Source organism: Vicia villosa, unplaced genomic scaffold, assembly GCF_029867415.1.
Source record: "Vicia villosa cultivar HV-30 ecotype Madison, WI unplaced genomic scaffold, Vvil1.0 ctg.002488F_1_1, whole genome shotgun sequence".
NCBI lineage: Eukaryota > Viridiplantae > Streptophyta > Magnoliopsida > Fabales > Fabaceae > Vicia > Vicia villosa.
In genome coordinates, this window is record NW_026705944.1 from 79,374 (window position 1) to 97,304 (window position 17,931).

Below are 17,931 nucleotides of genomic sequence, written 5' to 3' on the forward strand. Positions count from 1 at the left end.
TCTCTGCGGGGGTGGACTGGAGTAGTTTAGTTAACAACGAACCAGGATAAAAATAACTGTGCAATTTATTTTTATCTGTCAAGTTTTTAAAGCAACACTTATTCAAACCCCCCCTTTCTAAGTGTTTTTCTATCCTTCAATAAGATGTTGAGGTTTCCTAAGTTTGGTGATAATGGAGAACTAATGTTGGTGACTGCTAAGCAAGTGAGTGAATGTCTTAAAGATGAAGCCATGATGTTTGAAATGTTTGCATCGTTGCAAAGTGACCGTGAAGCTACAAGTGTGGAACTTCTAGTTGTTTGGGAGTTTTTTTGAGGTGTTTCCCGATGGTATAAGTGAATTGCCTCCGAAACATAAAGTAGAGTTTTCTATATAATTGGTGCCAAGTACGATTTCAGTATCGATGGATCCTTATAGAATGCCAGCTTCCGAGCTGAATGAATTGAAGAAGCAATTGGAAGAGATGCTCGAGAAAAAGTTTGTCTGATCGAGTGTTTCTCCGTGGGGTGCACCTGTGTTGTTAGTCAAGAAAAAAGATGAAAGTATAACGTTGTGTGTGGACTACAGGCAGTTGAATAAAGTGACTATCAAGAATAAGTATCCACTTTCGAGAGTTGACGATTTGATGGATCAATTAGTAGGTACTAGTGCTTTTAGTAAGATTTATTTGAGGTCGGGTTATCACTAGATTCGTGTCAAGCCAGACGATATTCCGAAGATGGCTTTCCGAACAAGGTATGGTCATTAAGAATATACTTTGATGTTGTTTGGTGTGTCTAGTGCTCCAGGTGTCTTTATGGAATACATGAATCAAAGTTTCCATTCATATTTGGATAAGTTTGTGGTGGTGTTCACTGATGATATTTTGATTTATTCCAAATCGGAAGAGGAACATGTCGAGCATTTGCATGTAGTGTTGTAAGTGTTGAAAGAGAAGAATTTGTACGCAAAAGTGTCGAAGTGTAATTTTTGGTTAAGGAAAGTGCTTTTTCTTGGCCATGTGATATATAGTGGTGGAATTGCTGTAGGTCCTTCTAAATTTGATGTTTTATTGCAATGGGAGACTCAGAAGTCAGCAACTGAGATTCGAAGTTTCCTTGGTTTAGCTGGTTATTACCGAATATTTATTGAAGGATTTTCTAAGTTGGCATTCCCGTTAACTCAGTTGACTCGAAAAGGTCAAGCCTATATATGGGATGTTGCATGTGAGGAAAGCTTCATTGAGTTGAAGAAGAAATTGACGACCGCTCCGATATTAATTTTTCCTAATATAAGTGAGCCTTTCGTGGTGTATTGTGATACGTCGAAGATGGGGCTTGGTGGTGTACTGATGCAAAACGGACAAGTTGTTTCCTATGCTTCTAGACAACTTAAAGTCCATGAGATAAATTATCCTACGCATGATTTAGAGGTGGCCGCGGTGGTGTTTGTTTTGAAAATTTAGAGGCATTATCTTTTTGGTTCTAAATTTGAAGTGTTTAGTGATCACAAAAGTCTAAAGTACTTGTTTGATTAGAAAGAGTTGAACATGAGGCAGAGAAGGTGGTTGAAATTGTTGAAAGACTATGATTTTGATTTAAGTTATCATCCTGGTAAAGCAATTGTAGTAGCCGACACATTGAGTAGGAAGTCTCTACATATGTCAAAGATGGTGCGTGAACTGGAATTAGTTAAACAATTCCGAGATATGATTTTGGTGTGCGAGAAGACTCTTGATAGTGTGAAATTGGGGATGTTGAAGTTGACTAGTAGTATTCTTGAAGAGATTCGAGAAGGATAGAAATATGATTTGAAATTGGTTGAGCAATTAACGTTGATTAACCAAGGTAAATGAGGTGAATTCAGAGTTGACGAGAATGGTTTGATGACATTCGGGAACAAGGTTTGTATTCCAGATGTTCTAGAATTTAAGAAGAATATTCTTGATGAAGGACATAGGAGTGGTTTAAGTATTCATCCAGGTGCCACGAAGATGTATCAAAACTTAAAGAGATTATTTTGGTGGTCAAGAATGAAGAAAGATGTTGTTGAGTTTGTTTATGCTCGTTTAACTTTCTAAAAGTTAAAGGTTGAACATCAAAAGCCTTCTGGGCTAATTCAACCATTGAACATTCCAGAGTGGAAGCGGGATAGCATTTCCATGGATTTTGTGACGGGCTTACCGAAGACCGATAAGGGCAATGATTCTATTTGCGTGATTGTGGATAGGTTGACTTAGTCGGTTCATTTCTTATCGATGAAAATTAACCATCCTATTTCTAAGTTGGCGGAGATGTATATCGAGGAAATTGTGAAGTTGCTTGGAATACCCTCGAGTATTATGTCAGATAGAGATCCAAGGTTTACATAGATATTTTGGAAGAGTTTTCAAGATGCCTTGGGTACTACGTTGAGGTTAAGTTCAACTCATATTCTACATACGAATGGTCAGACTGAGAGGATCGTTCAATCATTAGAAGATTTGTTAAGGGCTTGTGTGTTAGACCAAGAAGGAGCTTGGGATAGCAATTTTCCATTGATTGAGTTTACTTACAACAATAGTTTTCATGCGAGTATCCATATGGCACTATATAAGGCGTTGTATGGTAGGAGGTGTAGAACTTTATTGTGTTGGTATGAATCAGGGGAGAATGTTGTGCTCGTACCTGAGATTGTGCAAGAGACGACTGGAAAGATAAGGTTGATATGTGAGAGGATGAAATCTTCTCAGAGTCGTCATAGAAGTTACCATGATAAGAGGAGGAAAGCACTTGAGTTCCAAGAGGATGATCATGTGTTTTTGAGAGTTACTTCGGTAACCGGTGTTGGTAGGGCTTTGAAGTCGAGAAAGCTTGTGCCACGTTTTATTGGTCCATATTAGATTTCAGAGAGGATATGTGAGGTGACTTATCGGATTACTTTGTCGTCGTCGCATGCAAATCTTCATGATGTGTTTCATGTATCTCAGTTGAGGAGATATGTTCCGGATCCTTCACTTGTGATTCAAATGAATGATATACAGATGAGAGATAATCGACTATTGAAGCGTCACCAGTGCGAATAAAAGTACGGGAAGTGAAACAATTGCGAGGTAAAGAGATTGCTTTAGTGAAGGTGTTGTTGGGTGGACCAGCCGGTGAAAGTTTGATGTGGGAGCGGGAGGACCAGATGAGAGAGTCTTATCCGTTCTTGTTTCCGTCAGGTGATTTTCGAAGGCGAGAACTCTTTAAGTGGGGGAGAGTTGTAACACCTTGAAAATCTAGATTAATTATTTAACTAGTTATTTAGTTACTTTGGCGTGAATATATGAGTTCCTATGAAATCTTGATGTTCTAATGATGATATTTGTTGTTTTCATGATGATATATGATGTTTCGATGATTTTTGGTGGTGTGTAGGTGTTATGAGAATTATTGAGAATTAGGAGTATTTTATAATAATTAGAATAATTAGATTGGATTATTATAATTAAATAAATAGAATACTATTGGTGTTAGAAGTGATAAGGGCGAGTTAGTCATTTCAAGGGGGTTAAGTGAAAACAAAATAGAAAAGAAGGAAGAGGGTTTTCATTCGATCGTGAAAAGTTTGGAAGAACGTGAAAGAAAGGAGATCTAGGGTATGGGAAAATATGAAGGCTTTGTAGAAAGCGAAAAAGATGTTGATATCGAGCTTCAATCTAAGGTAAGGGGAGTCTGTCCTAATTATTATAATTGGTCAAAGTGATTGATAGTTGTAGAATTGGTTTTAAGGTTTTAGGGTTATGAGTATTTGTTTATGATGTGAAGGACATTGATGAATTAGAGGTAAGAAATTGCAAATGATACCCGTAATGTATAATACTTTGAGTTGTGGATATAGGATGAAATTCTGAGCATAGATGATGATTTGGGTAATGTAACATGAAGAAATCGTAGGAAAATTGGACTGAGTTATGTAGAAAATCGCATCAAAATTTCTCTGATCACGCGGTTTTGCCGGGAGGAGCGACCCCGTCGCCGGGCAAGCCGATTGAAAAATAAGACTTGTTGGGCGAGCGGTGCAGGCGAGGGGAAGTTTTGGATACTACCTTGACTCGCCGACGATTGAAGGGGCTCTCCGAGCGAGAGACTTGAGAAGATTGAGAGGTTGGCTACGGGCTTCATTCTCCAGGAAAACAAGGGGACTCGCCGGGCGAGAGGTGCCTGAACCAGAAAGTTTGCACAGGCTGTAACTTGAGTTTCTGAACTCCATTTGAAGTGTCGTTCGAAGCGTAAGCGAGCTAATAAAATAATCTATATTATGGTGGCATAAAATGAACTATACGGTGTAGGTTTCTAGAATTTTTTTTTGATGAGATGATAATACCTTGTGATGGGTAATAGTAAGTAATGCTTTCCTATTATGATAATTGAATTAACCATATCATGTTGTTACTTGATTTGTATTCTATGATTTTTTGACGTTGTTGTGATGATATGTGTGTTATGAAGTATGTGATGATGAATATGATAAAATGTGGTAAGCATGATGAATGATGATGTGTTTTTGACTAGAAGTGGTCATGTTTTATATTGTGTTGCGCATCATGCATTCAGAGCATCTGTAGGACTTTTGTCCAGTGAAATTGCAGGGTATTATCCGGTGATGTTAGGACATTTTGTAACACCCCATATTTTTCATTATTTAATTTAGTTAGAGTTTAAATTATTTAATTGGAATTTATTGGAATTTTGGAATCTGGTGATTTAATTGAGAAAATTATGAGAATAAGGTAATTGGGCCAGTGTTACAATTAGTAAAGGGGAGGTGTTAATTAGTGGGCCTTTTACTAAGTTATGCTATTTTCATAAAATAAAGGAAATTGGGAGAAAGAAGGAATAAAGAAGCCAAAAGAGAAGAAGATTATATTTGAAGAACACGTGAAAGAGCTGAAGCAGGAGAAGAGGAAGAATCAAATTCTTGGCCAAGGTAAGGGGGACTAATTCCGGTTAATATCTATTATCGGTTTATGAATAATTGGATCGATTAGGTATGTTAGTTCTTCCCATTGTAGATGTTAGAGATTTGAGGTTTTAGGATGTTTAGAGTCAAATTGATGATTTTGATGCAATTGGATGTTTGTGGTTTATAATTGATGTTAGATAGACTCTTTACATGATGCAAATGTGTTAAATTATTGTATTTGGCTCTGTATTGGTGTTGTTTTCGTGATGGTGTGAAATGGAGATGTTGGAGAAGTGAAAAGCTGTCAAAAAGTGATTTTTCTGGTGCAGACTTCTCGTAACCCATTACAGTAACCGATTACGGCCCAGTTGATCGCGACTTAGTATGTCTTTAGATTCGTGACTGCAAGTGCACAGTCGTATCGCGTAGCTTTAAAGATTATCGAACCCAAAGGATCAATAATCAATCTACCGTTATCTAATGTTACGGTATAAATCTAAGGCTAATAATATTCGGTTGACGAATAAAGGGGGCGAAGTAATTAAATAAAGTCTAAAATTAATTATAAGCAAACACCGGTATGTAATTTATCTAACTTCAGAGGTTCGGTAATTTGTTGGCACCGTTTCAAACGTCACAAAACTTCTCTCTGTGAAAACTATCGGTTTAAAAATATTTGTCTCACACTCTCGTGTTTATTGATTCCGACTATATAATTGTACCTAGATGATCGCTCTCGTTGTGTCCGTAGCGGTGAAATTTGGTGAGACTAAAGCCATGGGAAAGACTTAGCTCATTTGTTTTAAACGGAGTCGCCACCGTGCTTTATTGTTTCCAAAAGAAATGGGAGAAAGAGCGAATAAAACCCACAGAAGTTTTTAAAATCAAAACTAATAAACTTATCAGAGATTTGGGTAAGGGGGTTTGTTATACAAGGGAAAGGTTTTAAGCACCCCTCATATCCATGGTACTTCATGGGAACCTCTTTGAAAATATTATTGTCTTTTTTTGTGTACATGTATTTGAAAATCATATGTGAACTTGTTTAAAAAAAATAGTGTGGGGATGGGAAAAGAAGTTTTATTTTGAAACTGAGCTCGATAAGACATCGCATCTTAGGCCTACATACCCTTTTTAAAGAAAAGGGGAGTCAGAGGTTTTGTAGTTCCTCTGAAAAGGAAAATAAAAGGGCCAAAGTGGCCAAAATATCTTTGGGTGTGAGCTTTAACAATACTCAACAAGTTTTTAAAAGGGTTAAGCTTTAACAATACTTAACAAGTTTTGATAAAAAGGGACCAAGCTTTAACAATACTGGGTCAATGGACTAAGAGTAGTTTCACCGGGAATAATTCTCCTCTTAGTACCAAGGTTTAAAAACACAAGGGGTTTGGTTAAACTTTACAATACAAAACCATAAAACAAGTGAAAAGCTTTAACAATACTTTAACACTAAATAAAAGAGAGTGGAAAAGAGTTTGAGTACCTTGACAATTTTAGTCAATACCATTCCCATTCCTTTGGATTTTCAGCAAACAACTTAAGCAAACAATCAATGGATACCTCAAGAGTGTGTGATAACATGTGTCACAAAAGACAAACAAGTAAGTATGATAATCATCAATGATAATTGTTAGAACAAGATTTGTTCTGATCAATATTCTTAGTTTTGATGATAACAAGCATATGAATTTTGTATGAGATAATGTGGTACTCTAATACTATGCAATTTCCATTTCAAGAATTATATAAAGAGTATGCACAAAATCAGCGCAAGAAGCACTGACTCAGAAGGTTCAACATGCAACATCAGAACATGGTCTGGCAAGACATTCGAAGATGGTCAAGCAGAATCAGAACATGGGTCTATGGAAGCATCAGAAGAACTTGAGATCAGAAGCAGAAGCACTGAAGTTCTCATGGTATCACGCTCTGAAGCACTTCAAGGTCAGAAGACAAGAAGAAGCTCTGCACCAAGCTGTTTGACTCTGATGACATTCAAACATTGTTTACACAAACATCAGATCAGAAACAAAAGGAACGTTAGAAGCTATTAAAGGCAACGTCAGTAGACACAGCGAAAACAAGGCTCGAGGTAGTTTACAAAAGAGTGAAACGTTAAATGCAATGCTGTACGGAATACGCAAAACATTAAATGCTCCCAACGGTCATCTTCTCAAGTGCTTATAAATATGAAGTTCTGATGAGAAGCTAAATATAACACTTGCGCATTATATAGAAACGTTGTCAGATTCAAAATCTCTCAAACTTCATCATCAAGCTCACTACATTGCTGTTGTAATATCTTAGTGAGATTTAAGCTTAAACTTAAGAGAAATATCACAGTTGTGATTATAGCTTTTCAGAAGCATTGTAATACTCTTAGAATTTGTTTACATTAACTTGTAAAGGACTAGAGTGATCAGGTAGATCAGAATACTCTAGAAAAGTCTTAGAGGGTATCTAAGCAAATTGTTCCTAGAGTGATCAGGTTGTGATCAGTATACTCTAGAAGACTTAGCTGTTGGCTAAGTGGAAAACCATTGTAATCAAGTGTGATTAGTGGATTAAATCCTCAGGTGACGTAAATCACTCCAAGGGGGTGGACTGGAGTAGTTTAGTTAACAACGAACCGGGATAAAAATCATTGTGCAAATTGTTTTTATCTTACAAGTTTTAAAGCTACACTTATTCAAACCCCCCCCCTTTCTAAGTGTTTTTCTATCCTTCAATTGGCATCAGAGCGCCGGTTCTAAGGTGCAAGCACTTAACCGTGTTTAGAAATGATTCAGGAAGAGAAAAATGCTTCAGTAAAAGATGGCTGGTGAAATTCCAACAAACACATCTACGTCTACATCTGGCTCTGCTGAGCAATACAATGGAAATGTTAACAATGGTTATACTAGACCACCAGTATTTGATGGTGAAAACTTTGAATACTGGAAAGATAAACTTGAAAGTTACTTCCTTGGTCTAGACTGTGACTTATGGGATCTTCTGGTGGATGGTTACAAACATCCAGTGAAAGCTACTGGCGTAAGGCTAACAAGACAAGAAATGAATGATGATCAAAAGAAGCTTTTCAAAAATCATCATAAATGTAGGACTGTTTTGCTGAATGCTATCTCTCATGCTGAGTATGAGAATATATCTAACAGGGAAACTGCCTATGATATATATGAGTCATTTAAAATGACCCATGAAGGAAATGCTCAAGTCAAGGAGACCAAAGCTCTTGCTCTAATCCAGAAATATGAAGCCTTCAAGATGGAGGAAGATGAAGATATTGAGAAGATGTTCTCAAGATTTCAAACGCTAACTGCTGGATTAAGAGTTCTGGATAAAGGCTACACCAAGGCTGATCATGTAAAGAAGATCATCAGAAGCTTACCCAGAAGATGGGGTCCAATGGTGACTGCATTCAAGATTGCAAAGAATCTGAATGAGGTTTCTTTGGAAGAGCTAATCAGTGCCTTGAGAAGCCATGAGATAGAGCTGGACGCAAATGAGCCTCAGAAGAAAGGTAAGTCTATTGCATTAAAATCTAATATTAAAAAAATGCACTAACGCTTTTCAGGGTGAAGAAGTAGATTCTGAAGAATCAGAATCAGAATCAGAACAAGAAGATGAACTGTCCATGATCTCTAGAAGGGTAAACCAATTCTGGAAGAGCAAACAAAGGAAGTTCAAAAGCTTCAGAAGTTCAAAGAAGTTTGAACGAGGAGAATCTTCTGGTGGCAGAAGATCTGACAAGAAGAAGGTCGTCTGCTATAAGTGCAATGAGCCTGGACACTTCAAGAATGAATGTCCAAAACTTCAGAAGGAGAATCCCAAGAAGTTTCATAAGAAGAAAGGTCTTATGGCAACATGGGACGATTCTGAATCAGAATCAGAATCAGACTCTGAAGGAGAGCAAGCCAACTTTGCACTGATGGCTACAGTGGATGATGGATCAGAATCTACATCAAAATTAGATTCTGAAGAGGTATTTTCTGAACTATCTAGAGAAGAGTTAGTTTCCAATTTAACTGAACTTCTGGAACTTAAGGCTCATCTTAGTATCAAATACAAAAAGCTGAAAAAGCAATTTGAATTTGAAATTAAGAAGCTGGAAGTGGAAAATTCTGAACTGAAGGAAATAGTTTTAAAATTATCAAAAGATAGTGGATCTCCTTCTGAATCAAAAAAATCCATTCCTAGTCTCAATCATATTCTGAAAGAATATGACTCGAGCTTCAGAAAGTTCCTATCTAGAAGTATTGGAAGAAGTCATCTTGCTTCTATGATATATGGTGTTTCTGGAAACAAAAGATTTGGTTTTGGCTATGAGGGTGATACCTCACATAAATTTGAACCTGTTGATGATTTGAAAATCACATACAAGCCATTGTATGATCAGTTCAAATATGGCCATTCACATGATATCAAGCTCACATCACATGCACAGAGTTTTAACACAACACACACCAAGAAGCATGTGACACAACCTAAAAGATACCATGCTGACAAACCTAAAGAATATCATGCAGCTCCTCCTGCTACTTATCATGCTAAACCCAAGTTCAACCAGAACTTGAGGAAAACTAACAAGAAAGGACCCAAGAAATTGTGGGTACCTAAGGAGAAGATAATTTCTGTTGCAGATATCCTTAGCAGCAAAGAAGGCAAAGCACAAAATTTCATGGTACCTGGACTCTGGGTGCTCACGACACATGACGGGAAGAAGGTCTATGTTCCAAGACCTGGTGCTTAAGTCTGGTGGAGAAGTCAAGTTTGGAGGAGATCAGAAGGGCAAGATTATTGGCTCTGGAACCATAAGTATTGGTAACTCTCCTTCCATAACTAATGTACTTCTTGTAGAAGGATTAGCGCATAACTTATTGTCCATAAGTCAATTAAGTGACAATGGTTATGACATAATCTTCAATCAAAAGTCTTGCAAGGCTGTAAGTCAGAAGGATGGCTCGATCCTATTAACAGGCAAGAGAAAGAACAACATTTATAAGATTGATCTTTCTGGTCTTGAGAAGCATAAGGTGACTTGCCTTATGTTTGTTTCTGAAGAGCAATGGGTCTGACACAGAAAATTAGGACATGCTAGTTTGAGAAAGACTTCTCAGATTAACAAACTAAATCTGGTCAGAGGTCTCCCAAATCTGAAATATAAATCAGATGCTCTTTGTGAAGCATGTGAGAAGGGCAAATTCTCCAAACCCGCATTCAAATCTAAGAATGTTGTCTCTTCCTCAAGGCCGTTAGAACTTCTGCACATTGATCTGTTTGGACCAGTCAAAACAGCATCTGTCAGAGGGAAGAAATATGGATTAGTCATCGTAGATGATTATAGCCGCTGGACATGGGTAAAGTTCTTAAAACACAAGGATGAGTCTCATTCAGTGTTCTTTATATTCTGCACTCAGATCCAATCTGAGAAGGAGTGCAAAATCATAAAGGTCAGAAGTGATCATGGTGGCGAATTTGAGAACAGATTCTTTGAGGAGTTCTTCAAAGAAAATGGTATTGCCCATGATTTCTCCTGCCCTAGAACTCCACAGCAAAATGGAGTTGTAGAGCGAAAGAATAGGACTCTGCAAGAAATGGCCGGAACCATGATCAATGAGACCAATATGGCTAAGCACTTTTGGGCAGAAGCAATAAACACTGCATGTTATATTCAGAATAGAATCTCTATAAGACCTATTCTAAATAAGACTCCTTATGAATTGTGGAAGAACAGAAAGCCCAACATTTCATATTTTCATCCTTTTGGATGTGTATGTTTTATTCTGAACACTAAAGATCATCTTGGTAAGTTTGATTCTAAGGCACAAAAGTGTTTCCTTCTTGGATATTCTGAACGCTCAAAAGGCTACAGGGTATACAATACTGAAACATTGGTTGTAGAAGAATCAATCAATATCAGGTTTGATGATAAGCTTGGTCTTGAAAAGCCAAAGCAGTTTGAGAATTTTGCAGATTTTGATATTGATATATCAGAAGCAGTAGAACCAAGAAGCAAAGCATCAGAAGTTGAGAATCTCAGAAGTAAAGAATCTGAAGATCAAGTTGCTGCATCTTTAGAGAATCTCAGAATTTCTGAAGAACCAACTGTCAAAAGATCTTCCAGACTCACTTCAGCTCACTCAGAAGATGTCATTCTTGGAAAGAAGGATGATCCTATCAGAACAAGAGCATTCCTTAAGAACAATGCAGAATGTCAATTAGGCCTTGTGTCTTTGATCGAGCCAACTTCTGTTGATCAAGCTCTAGAAGATCCAGACTGGATAATTGCTATGCAAGAAGAACTTAATCAGTTTACAAGGAATGATGTATGGGATTCGGTTCCTAGACCAAAAGGATTCAATATCATTGGTACAAAGTGGGTGTTCAGAAACAAGCTCAGTGAGAAGGGAGAAGTGGTAAGAAACAAAGCCAGACTGGTGGCTCAGGGATATAGTCAGCAAGAAGGGATTGACTATACAGAAACCTTTGCACCAGTGGCCAGGTTAGAATCTATTCACTTATTGATCTCTTTTGCCACTCAACATAACATCACTCTGTATCAGATGGATGTTAAGAGTGCTTTCTTAAATGGTTATATAGATGAGGAAGTTTATATCCACCAACCTCCTGGTTTTGAAGACTGTAAGTCTCCAGAACATGTTTTTAAACTTAAGAAATCATTGTATGGATTGAAGCAAGCTCCCAGAGCTTGGTATGTAAGATTAAGTTCTTTCCTTCTGGACAATGGTTTCACTAGAGGACAAGTGGACACGACTCTTTTCTGTAAAACATCTAAGAAGGACATTTTAATTTGTCAAATTTATGTTGATGATATTATCTTTGGAACATCTAATGCTTCCCTTGGAAAGAAGTTTGCTAAGTCTATGCAGGCTGAATTTGAAATGAGTATGATGGGTGAACTCAAGTATTTCCTTGGGATTCAAATCAACCAAACTTCTGATGGAACTTATGTTCATCAAACGAAGTATGTGAAAGAACTTCTGAAGAAGTTTAATCTTTCTGAAAGCAAAGAAGCCAAAACTCCTATGCATCCAACATGTGTTCTAGGTAAGGATGAGGTAAGTAAGAAGGTAGATCAGAAGTTGTACAGAGGCATGATTGGATCTCTTCTATACTTAACTGCTTCTAGACCTGACATTCTATTCAGTGTTTGTTTGTGTGCTAGATTCCAATCAGATCCCAGAGAATCTCACTTAACTGCAGTTAAGAGAATTCTGAGGTATCTGAAAGGTACTACTGACGTTGGTTTAGTCTACAGAAGATCTAAAGAATACAACTTAGTAGGATTCTGTGATGCTGACTATGCTGGAGATAGAATTGAACGGAAGAGTACTTCAGGAAGCTGTCAATTTCTTGGAAGTCATCAAATCTCCTGGTACAGCAAGAAGCAAGCTACCATAGCTCTCTCAACAACAGAAGCAGAATATGTTGCTGCTGCTGGGTGTAGCACACAAATGCTTTGGATGAAGAGTCAGCTAGAAGACTATCAGATATATGAGAGTAACATTCCTATTTTCTGTGATAATACTTCTGCTATGTGTTTATCTAAGAATCCTATCTTACATTCCAAAGCTAAACATATTGAGATTAAACATCATTTTATGAGGGACTATGTTCAGAAGGGTGTTCTTTCTTTGAACTTTGTGGATACAGACCATCAATGGGCTGATATCTATACAAAACCCCTTGCTGAAGATAGGTTTAAGTTCATTCTTAAGAATATCAGTATGGACTTATGCCCAGAATGAGAAGATGAGAAGATCTGTGTATGAATAACTTCTGAAATATGTTAGGACTAGGCAGCTATAAGAAATTCTGATAATAATCAATTAGAAGTTTTGATTCTGTTATTACTAACGTTTCATTATCTAAGTTGATTTAGAAGCTCTTTTAAAGTAAAATAGCTGTCACCAGTCTTTCCAAAAAATGAACACGTGTTCACTATTTTTGGACAAGCATGCGTGCAGTTGAGGAGACGCCGCCCTAGGTAACTGTGCAAATCATTTCATTTTGTCACTTCATCTCTCCTAACGTCATTTCTCATTAAATGCATATTGATGTCATGTTTTTCTGTAATCATTTCATTTAAACACTTTTCTTTTTATTTTTCTTCTTTTCAAACCGTTTAAATAACCCGCTTCATCTTCACTTCATCTTTTTCACTCTCTCTCCATTTGTGCATCTCTTTCTTTGCATTCGTTCTTTCAAACCCTAGTTTGTGATCTGAAACTTAGCAAAATCATCATGAATCCTTCATCTAGCACATCAAACCCAGCAGAAGAAATGTCTTCCTCTCAACTGGTATACAACAAGCACAGATACGCTCCTCTGAAAACTTGCTCCATTCCTCAGTCAGAACTGGAAGTTCTCTGTGAGTCCTCAGTGGACTTTGAAAATTTGAAAGCATATGGTTTGAAACTTGATGCTAAGATCATGGCACAGGGATGGTCAAACTATCTGGCTAGATTGGTTAGACCAAGTTATCCAGCCCTTGTGAAAGACTTCTGGGTTCATGCAACCGTCACTCCAACCGCCATTATCTCCTTCGTGTTAGGGCATGAAGTTGTGATAACTGAGAAGTTAATCAGGAAGCTGTACAAATTGGACGATGAAGAAGGAGTCACTGGTCCTCTTCCTGGCAGAGTTGATTGGTTCCAGGTTAAGAAGCAGATTTCTTGTGTTACTGGTGTTGATTCAAGTCAAACTGGTACCTTGAAGCCGTTTTATCAAGTTTGGGCTGAGATTATTCTGGGCTCTCTTCATCACAGAAAAAGATCTTTCTCTTCATCTTACATCAGTCCTGACCACAAGTACACTCTCTTCTGCGTCGGAAGAAGAATTGAAATCAACATCTCCAACATCATTTTTGAGAATCTGAAGTTGGCTATTGAAGAGTCAAGAGATGACGAACGTGCAAAGTATCCTCATCTCCAAAGAAATGATGTTCCTTTCGCCAGAATGATCTCAGACATTCTGAATGAAAGTGACCTGATGGCCGCCCTAAGGACTATTGGAACACCTAACTTCTTTAGAGTCACTCGGGGTTCTATCTTCAATGGTCTTGACTTGCTGAGAATGGAACTTGTCAAGGAAATAACTGCTGTTCCTTTTGACATTCAACCCAGAAGAATTCCCGTTGCAGGTTTCTCTACTTTGTTCCAAGCAGAACTTTACCAGGCGGTTAAGCTCTATTTGGAAGCTTCTGTGAGAAATCAATCTTCTATTGATCCTGCATGGATTCATGGAAGAGTGCTTCCTTCTCAAGCTGACCTCAAGAAGGAGGATAAGAAGAAGCGAGAGAAAAGGCTAAAGAGAAAGGCTGCAGAAGAAGCTGCCAAGAGAGAAACAAGGCAGAAGGTCACTTATGACCCTCTTAAGGTTGATTCCTTCGAGGCAATCAGAACAGGTAACTTCTCCAGGCAAGTGTACCAACCTCCACCTATCTAACCCTCTCCTTCTGAACCTCAAAACACCCTTACCTCTGCAAATATCCCTCAATCACCTCCTTCTGCACAAACTCCTACCCCCATATCACCTTTACCTAATAGCTTGCAAACACCATCATCTTCTCAAGTTCTCAACCCTACCCCCATAACTACCATCCTTCCCACACCCACAGATATACCTTCCTCATCAACCCCCCTCACTGATATTCCATCTTCTTCAACCACAACAGTTCCACCTGTTCCATCTCATCCCTTTCCCACCAGAAAATCCAACCCTTACTGCCTTCTCTACCCAGACTACAAATTCACCTTCAACCCTCCTGAACCTGAACCTATCATTTGCTTGGAGCTGTTCAGAAGTGAAGTTATCAGTAGGCTGGATCTCTTGAAGGATGCCTTCCTCAACAAGCTTGATGATGTCTCTACAAGAAATCTTTGGAGAAGCTTTCGCCAGGATTTTCAAGTAGGAGCTATGGGAGTTCAGAAGAGACTAGTGGCTGCTGCTCCTGGTTATGCTGGTTATCTTCTGGAGGGTGATAATGGTATCTACTATCATCCCCTCAGAAACAGGAGAGCTGTAGAAGAGAAGAGGTTTGTGGATGAGCTGGAAGAAGCAAGAATTGCTGCTGCAATGGAAGCTAACCCTTGCAGGGAGATTGTGGTCTGGAGACCTCAATATCCTATTCTGATTGGAGACTTCAGGACTCTTTTTGAATTTCTGAGGGAAAATCCTTTTGAGGAAGACCCAAGCTTGGTCATTCTAGAAGTTGTTGACCCACCAGAAGTTGAAGGTCCTTCTGCTCCTAAGAATCTGGCTGCCATTCTTCAGGCTCTTGAGAATGGAGATTCTGAAGTTCCTGCTGCAGAGTATGAAGATGCTTCTATGGGAGAAGCAAATGCTGAAGATCATGTTGCTGAAACCATTCCTGTTGAGGAAAATCCTGCAAATGATCTGACTATGGAAGCTGCGGATCAAAATGCCATCCCTCTGGAAAGAAGTTGTGAAGCTTCTTCTGATGAACCTTCTCGTCTCGCAAGGACTCTGGAAGTGATTCAGAAGAACCAGGATGAGCAGAGATCGATCAACGCTGAGTTTCGTGCTTTCATGGAGAGGCAGAATGAGAGCAACAATGGGATTCATGATATGCTGGCCAAGATCATGTCAAAACTAGGGTCATCTTAGTCATTGAGTCTTAGATTGTTTTCTTTTGTTCTGCTGCATCTGTTTTTTCTATGCATCTTCCCTTGCCCTCTTGTACTTCTGACAATCTTTTTCCTGTGCTATCAATGAAATTATCCTTTTCTTCTTGTGTTTGTCTTGTTTTTTCATCTGAATCTTTTATGTTTTTGATGTTATGACAAAAAGGGGGAGAAAACTGTGATAAATGATCTGATTTATTTTATCAGTTGCTGGGAGAAAGGCTCCACATTTCTAACAGAACTTGCAAAGTTCTATGTCTTTGAGTGTTGTTTTGCAGGAATTGAAGATCCTCTTTAAAGCTCAACATGAGAAGCAAAGACATGGGGAAAAGCAATTCTATAAAGAATCAAGCTCATGGAAATTGAAGCAAGCTGAGTGCTATAAAGCTTCAAGATCAGAAGCAAGAAGGAAGAATGTTCTGATATTCTGATGATATGCTTTCATTCTTATTCCTTATATGTTCTGATGCATGTTTTTAGTTACAAAATATGCTCTGCAACATTATGTTTGTGTGCTCTGATACATAATTATATGTTCTGATACATATTTTATGTTCTGATTCATTCATGCTGACGTTTGTCGTTTAGTTTGTTCCGTAACATTTCAGGATGTAAAGAAGCTCTGATGATGCTCTGGTACATTCAACAATGTTCTGATACAACCTAGCATGCAATGACTCAAGAAGAAATTCAAGTTCTGAAGCTGTCCTATGGAAGCAAGAATCAGAAGCTGTGAATGTTCGAAGATCTAAGCATATGTGAACGTCTCAACTGAAATACTCAGGGAAGTCTTTTATTTATAAAATTCTTCTCGTATTTATTTCAGGGGGAGATTATTTATCTCAGGGGGAGATTGTTAATCTCAGGGGGAGACATATTCACACACTTTGTTTATATGCTTATGCTATAGCTGTGTAATTGTCTTTAGCCGTCTGATATTCTGATTGCAAATTCATATCATTTATGTATGTTTTTGTCATCATCAAAAAGGGGGAGATTGTTAGAACAAGATTTGTTCTGATCAATATTCTTAGTTTTGATGATAACAAGCATATGAATTTTGTATGAGATAATGTGGTACTCTAATACTATGCAATTTCCATTTTAGGAATTATATAAAGAGTATGCACAAAATCAGCGCAAGAAGCACTGACTCAGAAGGTTCAGCATGCAACATCAGAACATGGTCTGGCAAGACATCAGAAGATGGTCAAGCAGAATCAGAACATGGGTCTATGGAAGCATCAGAAGAACTTGAGATCTGAAGCAGAAGCACTGAAGTTCTCATGGTATCACGCTCAGAAGCACTTCAAGGTCAGAAGACAAGAAGAAGCTCTGCACCAAGCTGTTTGACTCTGATGACATTCAAACGTTGTTTACACAAACATCAGATCAGAAGCAAGTACTAGACTGGCAGGCTACGCTGACTGACAAAAGGAACGTTAGAAGCTATTAAAGGCAACGTCAGTAGACACAGCGAAAACAAGGCTCGAGGTAGTTGACAAAAGAGTGATACATTAAATACAATGCTGTACGGAATACCCAAAGCATTAAATGCTCCCAACGTCCATCTTCTCATGTGCCTATAAATATGAAGTTCTGATGAGAAGCTAAATATAACACTTGCGCATTATACAGAAACGCTGTCAGATTCAAAAGCTCTCAAACTTCATCATCAAGCTCACTACATTGCTGTTGTAATATCTTAGTGAGATTTAAGCTTAAACTTAAGAGAAATATCACAGTTGTGATTATAGCTTTTCAGAAGCATTGTAATACTTTTAGAATTTGTTTACATTAACTTGTAAAGGACTAGAGTGATCAGGTAGATCAGAATACTCTAGAAAAGTCTTAGAGGGTATCTAAGCAGATTGTTCCTAGAGTGATCAGGTTGTGATCAGTATACTCTAGAAGACTTAGTTGTTGGCTAAGTGGAAAACCATTGTAATCAAGTGTGATTAGTGGATTAAATCCTCAGGTGAGGTAAATCACTCCAAGGGGGTGGACTAAAGTAGTTTAGTTAACAACGAACCAGGATAAAAATCATTGTGCAAATTGTTTTTATCTTACAAGTTTTAAAGCTACACTTATTCAAACCCCCCTTTCTAAATGTTTTTCTATCCTTCAATTGGCATCAGAGCGCCGGTTCTAAGGTTAAGAGTGAGCCCAATTCAATATGTTGTAAAACAAGTTAGAAAACCTGGAAAAATAAAAGAAATAAAAAGGTTAAGAGTGCGCTGGTGACCAAGTGAGATAACGATGTATTCATTTTAAAACATGCTTCCAACGCATTATATTTTAAGTTTTCATTTTAAACTAAAGAATGGCGCCAAGGCCATCTTCATCTTCTTCGTGAGAT